The 13,448-nt window shown below is 38.9% G+C and overlaps 1 protein-coding gene across 3 annotated transcripts in view; it reads right to left on the bottom strand.

Annotated features, from left to right (window-relative positions):
- The window catches only part of Daam1 (dishevelled associated activator of morphogenesis 1), a 152,706-nt gene that overhangs the window by 54,887 nt on the left and 84,371 nt on the right, over positions 1-13,448 (bottom strand). The window lies entirely within an intron of this gene.

Below are 13,448 nucleotides of genomic sequence, written 5' to 3'. Positions count from 1 at the left end.
CAGGCAGGGAGGAAGGGAAGGAAGGAGGGAGGGAGAAAAGAAAGAGGGAAAAAAGGAAGGGAGGGAAGGAGGGAGGGAAAGAGAAAAAGAAAGAAAAAAAGAGAGGGGAAGAAGAAAAAATCCATTGGCTGTAGTCCCTAATGTAGCAAAACACTGAGCTTATCAAAAGATGGCTGCTGTGGACAGGGATTTCTCTTCATTTTTCACACCTAGGGGGTCATTAGTCATTTCTGTGACCAAACAGGGCCCCAAAGGAAAGTTTCAGCTGTTGTCTAACTTCATACTGGAGAAGACACTGGGTCACAGGCGCATAGTTGCCCTTTTCCAGCAGCTCATAGGTAAGTGCTCCTCACTAATGTCGAGTTAGAGCTTTCAGTTTTATTTGTATATATCAATCAAACACTGTAAGCATGTCTACCCCAGTGCTAGAAAAGAACTATAATTTCAAAACTATTTTTTAACTAGTCACAACAAAGGGGCAAAATAATTATGACTTGTGAGGCCTTCAGAACTGGCAGCAACTGATATCCAAACTCAGGCAGTTGTGTGAATTTTATCTAGAGATGGTCTGAGCCAGATGATGGGGACAAAGGTTACAACAGTAGAGGCTTTGAAGTTGGACTAGGATTACACTTCCATCATGTTAAAAAGTTTAAGAAATCTGATGAGTTCTTAGAACGGCCTTTGATTATAATTTAGCATGTTAATAAAATAGCTATGGTGGCAGTATAAATGCTGAACCCTGCTTCCTTCTTAAAAGGGAGCGTTAAAATTAGCAAAATCCTGCTGTTACCAACGTATTTTAACAAGCCAAAACCCACAGTGATATTCAATGGTATTTGAACCTATAAAATGAAATAGAAGGTGCCAGATCTTTCTATTCTCCTCAAGCCAGGGCAAAATTCCAAAACAAACAAAATGGAGTCCCATGTCCTAGGTCCCACAAGAGCCTGTCTGTTGAAAGCTTAATAGTCCTTGTTACTGAACAGAGATCATTTGAGAAACTGAAGCCTAGCACACAGATAGCAACCCTTACACTTTGAAAATGTTTTATTAATGCTAACAGATCAGGAATAGATATTTTCTAGTCCAAATGAGAGAAGGAAAACAACTTAAATTCACATGCCTGTGCTGAGAAAAATCAACCATATTGAAAGTGTGTGAAAGCTTCTTGCTCTTCTAGTTGTTATCACTCTGTAAGGAGGGAATCCTCACAGTTCTTCTTTTGGCAATGGCATCTCTAGAAGATCCTGTGCAGTCTTGAACCTTCCATACATATGTGTACTGAGCTAGCCAAGGCAAACTCACATCTCTGAGCCAACTCTTTTGCTTTTGTGTGTTTGTTTAGAGTTTTCAGTTGTGTAGAAGCACATGCCAGAAAGAAGCCTGTGTGTGTGTGTAGTGTGGTATGTGTGTGTGTATGTGTGTAGTGTGGTGTGTGTGGGGGGGGTGCCATAAAGAGCATAGGACACTGAAATATGCCAAAGGAAACTTTCTCTAGACGTATAATCTTGCAGAGGGTAATTGGATCTTTATGTGTCAGAAGCCTCTGTGTTAGTCTTTGAGCCACTGATTTCAATTCTAGTTATTAGTCCCAGGAAAGCAAATGGAAAAAATATCCAATATTGTGTGAATATTTGAATTGTAATGGATGCATGCAGGTTTTATATAGCTTACTATGGGTCAAATACCATTCTAAGAAATCATACTCTTCCTTTAGTTTACCTATGACATAGGTATTGCTATTATACCAGTTTTTTTTTTGTTTGTTTTTAAGAGCAAATAGGCCATGAAAGGTTAGGCAAATTGCTGAAGGTTACACTGTTGAAGTTCTGAGCTAGTGGGACAGAATCAAGGCAACCTCTTGTGCTAAGATTTAACCTCCACCGTAATCACAAGCAGTAAGTATGAAGTGTGAGGCTGGCTTCCATTCTGAACCACTTCACTAGAAGAGAACTCAAACATGGCTAGTGGCCAAACATGAGTTCACCTTTTCTAAACCCCTTTTGCTATTTTTGCTACATTTAACAGTTTACCCCAGGTTACCTCTAATCTCTCCTCTACAGATTCTTTCTTTGGAAGCCTCTTTGCCCCTGTCTTTATACAGCCGCACATAGACAGCAGTTAAAAAGGCTTTTGTTCTTGTTACACACTTCAATCTAAAAGGCTAACCACATGGGGGTTTCTCAAGAATACTTGAAAGTTAGCTGTTAGCACTGAGCAGTTCCGGACACTGGAATTACAAACAAATACCCCCCTTAAAGCACACACATCTAGCCCTATTTTTAGCTGCCTCCTTCCAATTCTATTAGAACTTTTAAGAACTTTTCTCTAAGCAAGAATATTGACTTTATTTTATTTCTTTTTTTGTCAGGATAATGTAGAGAGGGGTTACAGTTACATTTGTCAGATAGCAGATTTTTTAAAAAAAATTGTATTCTATTCTTAGAGATCTTTTTCTTCCCCTTCCTTAAGATGCTCTAACTCCAACATTAGCTATTTATGCAAACAAACTATTATTTAAGACAAGATTCATCTATTCAACCATGGTAAAATTTCCATCCTAGCACATTTGGAAATTTATATGATATACAATTTTGGGTAGCAGCTGAAAACTTTCTTTCAACATAAGGAGAACTCAGAGTACAGTAATAAAATTAAATTTTTCAAGAAAAAAATTTCTTTACAAAATTACTATAGAATTCTTTCTTAGTAAATCATTTCCCAGTAATAATATGGAAGCACTAGTGGAATTCGTATTCAATTTAAGATGGTCTAAGGCTCAGAATAGGTTTTGCAAAAGGTCAATAAATTGTAAGTAAGTGTTTTGTGGTTGTTCACTAGACCACAAATCACAGATTAAGGAAACATTTACTTAGTCAACAAAAGTCATAAATCCCCATGTGTACTGTCACACAGAACATGAGTTCTTAAATAATACTTGTTAGGAAACAAAGGCAAGCTCTTTCACTGTCCAGACTGGCTAAAACAATCTGTCTCCAATGTATCAAAATTTCAAAACTAGTAGAAACATATTGAGGTTTAAGCAAATGAATTTCATCAGAAAGGTATAATCCAGAGTAAATTTTATTTGGATACTTCCATTATAGGGAAAAACTAATTAATAACTAGTGAAAACTTGAGTTTGCAAAGAGTATGTTACTAGAAAATTAATGTTAGTTGGGTGCTGGTTGCTCACATCTATAATCCTAGCTACTTAGGAGGCTGTGACCTGGATAATCACACCTTGAAGTTAGCCCAATCAGAAAAGTTTATGAGACTTCACATCCAATTAATCAGCAAAATTCTGGAGTAGAAGTGTGGCTCAAGTGGTACAGCACCATCTGTGAGAGAAAAAGCTAATGAAGATCATGAGACCCTGAGTTCAAGTCTCAGTACAAACACAAAAGAAAGAAAATTCACTTAACTGTAGCTATACATGGAATTTCTTGAAATTCTATCCCTTGTTAATTAACAAAATGTCACTTTCTCTATTAAACTGCTATCATTATTCTGGATTCTATGGGTCCAGCCCCATACACTAATGAGTATGAGAGAAGTTAAATCCATTGCATCCATAGAATTTTCTGTTTAGGTAAGTCTCCATGTGTGGCTTCTAAAATAAAAAACAAAACTCAAACAAATGAGGGGGAACAGATGCCGATGCCAGGACAGGAAGAAAAAAAAGATACAGTGTGGGAAGTCTTGCTAATGACTTCTGTTAACCCTCACAATCTAAAACTACTACCAACAGCAACTTCTTAGAAGGTGGCCACAATCAAGCATGAAACAGGCTGATGGACCAGGGGTGAGCACACCCTTTCTTCAAAGGACCAGACAGATAATACTTTAGGCTATGCAGTCCACACAGCCCATAATTAAAATTCAACACTTTTTGCATGATGTGAACACAGCTAGGAATGACACTTCAGTGAATGGGTATTACCATGTTTTAATACTTTATCAGAACAAGTGACTGGCCAGACATAGCCTTCTGACAGTAGTGTGTTTACCTGTGTGCTAATTTGAGCATGGCTTTCTAGAGGACACCACAATACACCATAATCCTTGTGTGGTCACCAACTATATTCATGCTCTCTCTAAACCACTCTACCTCTTACAGTCCCAGCCATAAATTAGAATTGGCATCAGGTGTGTGGAATATGCCTGATCCCAACTTCTTTTCCCTAGAGAGAGAGTTCACTACTCCCTGAATATAGTCTAAAACTACTGTGGAACAAAAGGCACATGGTATCCTTAATATACGGCTATTAAATACAAAGAGTACAAGAGCAAGGACTCAATAACTGCATACCCAAAGCTATGGACATGGTAATGGAAATACAAACATAACTATATAGACATAAAAACCTATGACTCTATAGACATAATGTTTTATTTCATAAATTAATATGTTTCTATGACATACAAACCCTTAGCCTAATTTTGACTAAGTTCTAAATACTAAGTCCCAGTGATTATAATTAGAGATTCCCTCCTTGAACACTTGTTTGTTAAACTTGTCATTTAAAATATGATGTAAACATAAGCCATATAATGAATGATTGTTGTTCTTAAGGTACTATGTTATCTCTCATCACTTTTGCTGCCCCTTGGTTATCTCATATTGTTATACTATCTCACTTTGTTACCTGATATATTGGATATATTTGTATTTGGTTATTTGAAATTGGATAGGGAATGGGGGAAAACAAGATGAGGTGTGGGGGTGGGGGGGGAGGGAAATGGGGACCAAGGCATGTGAAAGGGTATCAATGTATGGGAATTAATGCACTATCTATCTGGCGAATATCATGTAACCCTTCTATTAATTACAATAAAAAATATCTGAAAAAATACAGCACCAGTATGAATCCTTACATTAAAATCCATATATTTACTCCCAATTCTTTCTATCTTGCTCTTTCAGAGAAGAAAACTTGGGTTCCTGAGATGGTTTCTTTCATTTCTTTCAACACCTGAATTTAACCCCAACTAGTAGGCAACAACGCTATCCTAAATCTGAAGCTTGCCAAAGGCCAGGCGATTGGCTTCAGAAAAGAATTTCTCTGTTGTTACATTTCTAGATACTCATGTGGTCACTGGGACTGCCAACCCTGGCTACATTTTTTGGCCAGTGCCACAATTATACATCAAGTGCATCTGTTGCCAAAATCCGGTTGGGCCCCCACAAAGAAATAATTACAGAATAGTGGCCTCATCTGCCAGGAAATCCAGCATCCCTCCCTAAGCCTCAGAATGTCAGTCATTCTTCCAGAAGACTCAGGAATGGCTTGCAAAACCCATAACTTTCACATTTACCATTGTAGTAACTGAAGAAAGAACAAACCTCCTCCATTTTTTCTAATGTTGTAAAATATTTCTATGTTTTCAAGGAAATGCACCACCAAATTATATAGCTGGTCTTTGGTCCTAGAGATGCTCTTGTCCCAGTTTTCTCTCACATGGGTCCCTTATTTAAAAAAAAAATCAGGAGGCAATCTACTATTGAGAAGACTTCAAGAAATCTACAATCATATGAACCCAGCACTTTTGTGAATTGCTGAATTCCCCTCATACTGAATTGACAGATGTCTCTTTGTAATTTCAAGCACTTGTTGGCTTTAGTTTTGCCCTTGGGAATTGCACAGAAGAAGTCTAATCTCTCCTATGTACAAGAACTCAGGAAATATTTAAACAATTTGAATGAAGTGATTATATGTTCTCTCCAAACCTTCTCTTTTCCAAGCCAAAAAAATTTTCCTCTGGCTGTATAACACAGTTTATCTTCTTTAACTCATAAATAAAGTTCAAATTTTCCATAAATTCATCAGACTTGCATGTCTATCCACAGAGAGAATACCAGCAAATATCTCTAAGTTCCCAGAAAAGAGCTCTCCTCACATATTTGTATCTATGCTGTACCACTTACAACCAATTACTGAGGCTCGGGGCTTTCTGACTAAAATCTTGCTTAAAGAGGAAACTGAATAAACTTTCACTTTCCTGAGAGTCCCCAACTTTAGATTTGGTGCTTAGAATAAAAGAAGATGGTCATGTGACGTGGGGGTGAACACATACAGTCCTTACTTTATTATCTATTTCAACAAAGTTAGCTGTAAATTAGTAAAACTGATTTTCTTATTGTAAGAATGAGAAGGTTCTTTATCTCTGAAACAAAAATCTTAAATTGGCTAGTGGGGCATGCCTGGAATCCCAGTTACTCAGGAGGTAGACATCAAGAGGATTGTGGTTTGAGGCTAGCTTGGGCAAAAAGTTAACACAACTCTACCTCAATAATCTAAGTATAGTGGTTTGCAACTGTGATCTCATCTTTGAGGGAGGAGGTAGAAAAGAGGATCTCAGTCTTGACACCAGCCCCAGGCAAAAGTGCAAGACCATACTCAGAAGTTGCAGAGAATCTATCTAGCAAGCAAAAGGGCCCAATTTCAAGCCTTAGTATTATAAAAACAAGCAAACAGAAAACTTAGCAGAATTGATCTAGGCTTATTATCTGCCAAGAAATTGTAGGGCATTTAAGTTAAAGTATTTGTCTTACTTCCAGATTGTATTTTTGCTATCTCTGCTCTTCTGTATTTCCACTTTAGCATACATCCAAAGCACTTCTTCCAAGCATGCGAAGCCTGACATCCCTCCTGACTTCTGGAACTCTGCTCCTCCCTGTTTTCCAGTCCTTGCAGGTATGAAGTCCAGTGGAACCTACAGAAACTGTCATATCTTCCCATACAGAATCCTACTGGTCTATTACACACTCCAAAAATAAATATTAGTAAAGAGCTTATAATACAATTTGTATTTTAGTGCAGTGTTGGCTTATTTTAGGTTTCTTTATATTGTTTAAATAGATACTTATAGATTTGGTAACAAGCTCGAAGCCAATAAAAAGAGCTAGCTCTGTAGCAAGCTCAGGATACTAAGAGGAAGACAGGATATTAAGTTCACTACCATATCCCCTGCTTAGCAGAATAAAAGACACATGAGGAACATTTCCTGGCTGAAGAAGACAAAATCCATAATGGTATAATATGGACAGTATACTGAATAACTAGTGCTTTGATGGTCTCCTCACATGTACCATGCCTAAATGCTTAAACTTGCCCAAAGCTCTTGCTCAAGAATATCTCTTCCATTCTGACCACTTCAATCAATTCTCTTTCCACTGCCTTGTCTAGACTGTGTGGCAAGGTTTCTATTGTGCATCTGTCTCAAGCTGGAGACCACTGTGATCCTGACCATTCCACCCCACATTCCTTGGGAGATCTTAGTCTCTTCTCCCCCAGGAAATCTACGGAGCATGTATTGAGACTTTCTTTGACAGGCAATGAACAGAGCTAAAGAAGCTCAGTGAGTTTGAACTCTGAACGGAAAGTAGGACTCCATCTAGCTATTAGAGTTTGGTTGGGAGCAGACACTGCATTAGTGTAACACAGAGTCTATCAAACCTCCAAGGACATGGCAATGTTTTAAAATTTAAATATCTGTATCTATAGCCTGGTTCTACAATACAATACCATCAACACAACACTGCCAGTAGGATGAACGGCTTGTCAAGGGCAGGACCGGGACACAGTCTCTCTTTTTAGCACACTCATAATCTGCGAAGTCTTGAATCTAAGAAGTCATTTGTGTTCTTTCTCATTCCTTTACTCATCCAGAAAATATTTATTGATCTCTGTCATGGGCTTAGCACCATTCTGGGTGTTGCAACACTGGAATAACTAAGTTCTCTGTTTTTCTTGTGAGGAATCCAGGAATGTAAGACATAAGCAATTAGCAAGTGCTAGATTTCATGTTTCCAAACTTCTGCTTCAGAGGTGCTTAAGAAGATCACAAGCGAGATCTAGCTTCTAACTTCAAAATAGAGATTAAATCCAATCAATTCTGAATTCCACCAGTAAAAATGCTTTAAAAGAGTTCCTTAATAGCACAAAATATCACATTAATGTTTTTCTACATGTTCTATTTTTATATATCTATAATAAGCAACTATTTACACTGGTAAAAGTTATTAAAAACTTCTCAGTGACTCTAAACATAGCACATGATAACTCAGGCATAGGTCCTCAAAATTCACTTAAAAAGAAAGTATAGGGCCAGGAGTTAGGCCTAGTGGTAGAGTGCTTGCCTAGCATGCATGCATGAAGACCCAGGTCCAATTCCTTGGTACCAAATACATAGAAAAAAGCCAGAAGTGGTGCTGTGGCTCAAGTAGTAGAGCTCTAGCCTTGAGAAAATCCAAGGATAGTGCTCAAACCCTGAGCCTAAGCTCAGGAATGGCAAAAAAGAAAAAAAAAGTATGCCACACGAGAAATTTATAGATCTACAAAGGGGAAAGGGAAAGGAAACGACAGAGGGTGGATAATTTTGGGATACACTACAACTACAGTTGAATAGCATAAAGAATCTCAGTGAACGCTGTTGAACATAGGGGTTGAGGGGGAGGGGGAAGAGAAAAAGCCTTGTTTGTGGGGTGAGAGGGGATTGGGCATGGGATGATGATAGAGCATAATGATGATCAGTATAGATTGTTAGCACGTATGAAAATAGAACAATGAAACCTGTTGAAACTGTATTAGGAAGGGGAGGTGGGTAGGGAATGAGATGAAGGGGAAAGAATATATTTGTCTACATTTGGAACTATCACAATGAATCCTATTTGTACAGCTAATGTATGTTAATAAAAAGGAGGGAAGGAAAGGAGGGGTAGGGAGGAGAGGGAGAGAGAAGGAAGAAAGAAATCTAGTCATTCCCTGAGGGGGAGCAAAAGTAACAAAGCAAGATGATGATTACATGGGTTTTTTTGTTGTTGTTGTTGTTTTTTTGGTGGTGGTGGTAGTGTTTGTTTTGTTTTTTTTTTTTGTCAGTCTTGGGGCCTGAACTCAGGGTGGGTACTGTCCCTGAGCTTTTGAGCCACAGCCCCACTTCCAATTTTCTTGTGGCTAGTTGGAGATAGGAATATCATGGACTTCCAACATGATTCTGAGATCTCAGCCTCCTGAATAGCTAGGATTACAGCCATGAGGCACCAGTGGGCGTGGTGATGATGATGACTACATTTTTGAAAGGTACCAACAATCTTTCTCTCTCTCTCTCTCTCTCTCTCTCTCTCTCTCTCTCTCTCTCTCTCTCTCTCTCTCTTTCTTGCCAATCATTGGCTAGAACTCAGGGCCTGGGCACCGTCCTTGGGCTTTCTTGAGGCTAGAGTTCTAACACTTGAGCCACAGTGCCACTTCCAGCTTTTTCTGTGTATGTGGTACTGAAGAATCGAACCCAGCGCTTTGTGCATACGAGGCAAGCACACTACCACTAGGCCACACTCCCAGAAGAACTTTTCTTTTCTTTTTAAAATCTCTATCACTACTTTAAAAAAAATTATTGTCAGGGTAATGTATAGAGGAGTTACAGTTACATTTGTCAGGTGATAATCTTCTTTCTTGAATAAGACTCTACAGATTTGAAATCTTAAAGTCATCTGCAACACAATTTAGAAATGCATTTAATGCGCTGCTATATGTAAGAAACAGCTTCAACCTTTCCCTAGAACGAACAGCAGAGACTTCACAGTTCCTTCTCAAAACTATAAGATATTTACTTTAACAAGTCATTTCTTTGGCACAGCACTTCACAGCATGGAATATGACGAAGGCCTAAAAATCTCAAATCAGTACAGCTCCAACATCTGAAACCAATTTTAAATGACAATCTCCATCCCAATTTTAATGACAAAGAAAAAGAAACATTCTCCAAATACTATTTTCAAAAGTGATATAACCCTACCATCTCCAGCAGGCAGATACTTTGCCTGTTACTACACAGCACATAATGTTGTGCAAGAGCAGGAAACAAATGACTCTGAGATGCATCGCTTACTGAGTCAAACCTTTGACCTATATATCACTGTGGAGTGGTAGTCTAGGTACAATTTGCTCCAGTTGGGTTGTAAATTAACATGTTTGGACACACATCACTAAGCCTTTATGCAGCATGGAAATCTAATCAGTGGTGTCAATGCCCTTTGCAGCCTCACATCTTGCCACCAGATTTGCTGCTACTAGACCAGGTTTTCAAAATGTCATAAAGCAGGTTTTGATGTTCCGAAATCTGCTCTTGGGAAAATAAAGTGCATTTATGATTTGCAATATAATGTTTAACATGAACTACAAGGAGCTATAAGGAGGGGACCCTTCAGAAACTACAATTAAGCTAGGAAGAGAATTGGAAGGACTGTAATCACATGAAAGAATATACCATTTGGGGATGCATGCTCAGGATGACTGAAAATAAACTCATAATATATAGCTAATTGTTCTCTAAAGGAGTCCTAACTACATTCCTAGTTTAAGCTACTGCTATAAAAAGCAAAATGAAAAACATAAACTAGAGGATATTACTGCATCAAAAGTCTCTAAATGTGGAGAAATGGGAAGGTCCATATTAAGAAATCAAATGATTTTCCTTATCTAGGGGTGCAAAAGAAAAGATACCACCTTAAATCTGCATAAGTCAAATGCTGCTCTGCATTGCACTGAATAATGGAATTTAACACACTATAATTTAAGGGTTAGTACTTTTCAGAGATTTTCTACTGTAACCCATTTCTAGTGCCACAAATTACCAGGTTCTTGAACTGTGAAGAATTGTGAAAACTCCAAACTAGAAGCATTACCCTGGAAGTGAAAAGTTCTTACCTTGCAAGGAGGAGATATTCTACAGTGTTTCTAAGTGAAATGGATTCAGTGGTATCATGAGTGTTGGCATCATTAGTAAAAGTAAAATATCAATATACCAAAAAAGACACAGTGGGTTATTTTTGTTTTTCCAAAGGAGATGGTTCTGTCCATTGATGTCCTTCAATTTATTTCCTAGAGTTGCTTAAGCCAGGTAGGCCTAGAGCAGTCTGATTATGAAAGTAAGAGAGAATTCCGATAGGCTGCTCAGAAGTAGAGAGAGGCCAAGGGAAAAGAAACGTGGAATATGCTGCATGAATCTGACTATGAGGACAAGTGCCTTCAAGAATGGTTTAAATGATGTCAAATATTTGTTACATATGCCAAGTTCACCTATCATGTGACATGGCACACACTGCTACTCAATTACTACATTTTTTCTTACTGAAGCCATTCATCATGTCTGAATCTTTCTCAAAGTGCTTCAGGTTTTCATTTCCACTTACTCAGAGTCAGCAATTAAGATAAATCCTTTTACTTTTTTCTTCTGCAAACTATTTGAAGCTAGGTGAGCTACAAATAACTACTTTCCTAAAACAAAACACACTCTTAAAGAATGCCCAAAACAAGGAGTGATGTAGTACATCTCTCATTGTACTACTGATCTAGTACATCTCTCATCGTATGTGCCCTGAGGATGGGGGTGGGGTCCATTCAGTGATAGCTATAATGGATAAATAGTATGGGTTTTCAGATATGCGCTATAGTGGTATCCCTTTCCATCAGGGATACAGTTGTCATTAAGACCATTTGCTCAGATTCCTTACTCAAACTCATCTTGGGTTCCATGAGACATTGTAGCATTGTTTCACTGTTGTTGCTGTATCTAACTTTGGTACCCCTTGTATTGTATATACATTTATTTGTTTATTTGAATGAGGGAAGGGAAGGAGACAAACAAGATGATGAGACAAAGGACAAAGGATGAACTGGGTAACAATGATATTCAAGGGAACAATATGCTAGAAATAAACTTTACAACTTGGGAGAGTCAGGGAAGAGGGAAAGTGGGAGAAAAACATGGAAAGGGGTAACAATATTCAAGAAGTAATGTACTAACTGGGCATGTTGGCTCATGCCTGTAATCCTAGCTACTCAGGAGGCTGAAATCTGAGGATCTTGGTTCAAAGTCAGTCCAGGCACTTTTTTTTTTTTAAAATTTTTTGTGGGTCATGGGGCTTGGAACTCTGGGCCTGGGCGTTGTCCCTGAGCTCTTCAGCTCAAGGCTACCACCTTACTCCTTGAGCCTCAGCCCCACTTCCCGTTTTCTAGAAGTTAATTGGAGATAAGTCTCTGGTCCTTTTGTGCCCAGGCTGGCTTTGAACCTTCATCTTCAGATGTCAGCCTCCTGAGTAGCAAGGATTACAGGCGTGAGCTACTTTGCCCAGCAGTCTTAGAGACTCTTTTCTCCAATTAACCACTAGAAAACCAAAAGTGGTGCTGTGGCTCAAGGGGTAGGGCAGTAGCCTTGAGCTGAAGAACTCAGGGACAGCGCCCAAGTCCATGACAGACAACGAAGGTGGAAGAGAAGGAGGAGGAGGAGGAGGAGGAGGAGGAGGAGGAGGAGGAGGAGGAAGAGGAGGAGGAGGAGGAAGAGAAGAAGAAGAAGAAGGACGAGGAGGAGGAGGAGGAGGAGGAGGAGGAGGAGGAGGTACTCACTACCTTAACAATGTAACCTCTCTATACATCACACTTATAATAAAATAATGAAGAATGAAAAAAATTCCATGCCCATCAGTTACAGAATTTTGGAAATGAATGGAGTTGTGTCCATATGCTTTGACACACATGAGCAAGTGGCTTGAAGGCCTTTATACAGTCACATTTAGAATCTAAGTTCCACAGTAGCCTTGTTAATAAATGGCCTATGACAGGGATGGAGGGGCCTCAAGATAGTCATGAACTTTCCCCCCTGCAAGTGACACAATTAAATGTCTTGTGCTGAAGCTATGAAAAGGAACCTACCCAAGAATGAATAATTGGGGGGTCAAAAACAGGTGTTCTGTGGCAGCTGAGTGCCCCTTCCCTCCAGGACTTTCATTCAAACTCAAAGCTTCAAGTCTCTTCTAGTGGCGAGAGCTGAGACAGGATCATTTCCCGTAGTGCAGAACCAAGGTAAGCCCGAGTGAGAAGCAGAGGGACAGCTGCGGAGGTTGCTGTCTGGGTTCCAGAGACACCACATCCCTGTACCCTCCACAACTCTCCACTGATTCATATTTCCAACTCTACTGATATAACTTCATTTTCCTAAAAATTATTTATTGCTGACTTATTTTTTTATTTTTGTTTGAACAATTCTGTGTGAACACAAACACGACGTTGCTTGGGTTCTTTCAGCCTGGTGCTCTCTAACCACAGGGAAAGCCAAGCCTAAGGGAAAGGATGCTATTCACTGCAGTATCAGGAAGCACAAAAGACAGCTGGTGTCTACAGGACAGATGCGTGTTAGATATCTTTACAGTGATTTAAAGACAATGATTTTCACACTTAAGTATCAACAACTTTCCAAATTCAGGAATTTTACATCAGAAGGATCTCAGGCTTTAGGAATGGGAGACAAATTCCTTTAATTTCTGAGGACCTGAAGAAATCAAGGAGTATGAGGAGAAAAGACTTTCAAAATGTTTATAAAGAGGTGGCTCAAGATGAAAATACTAGCTCTGTTTAGAAGAGGAAGAGAATGTTGTGGGATTTCCAGCC

This window comes from Megascapheus bottae, chromosome 14 (genome assembly GCF_031878675.1).
Source record: "Megascapheus bottae isolate mThoBot1 chromosome 14, mThoBot2.hap1, whole genome shotgun sequence".
NCBI classification, from domain to species: Eukaryota; Metazoa; Chordata; class Mammalia; order Rodentia; family Geomyidae; genus Megascapheus; species Megascapheus bottae.
This window is presented reverse-complemented; position numbering and strand designations above follow the sequence as displayed.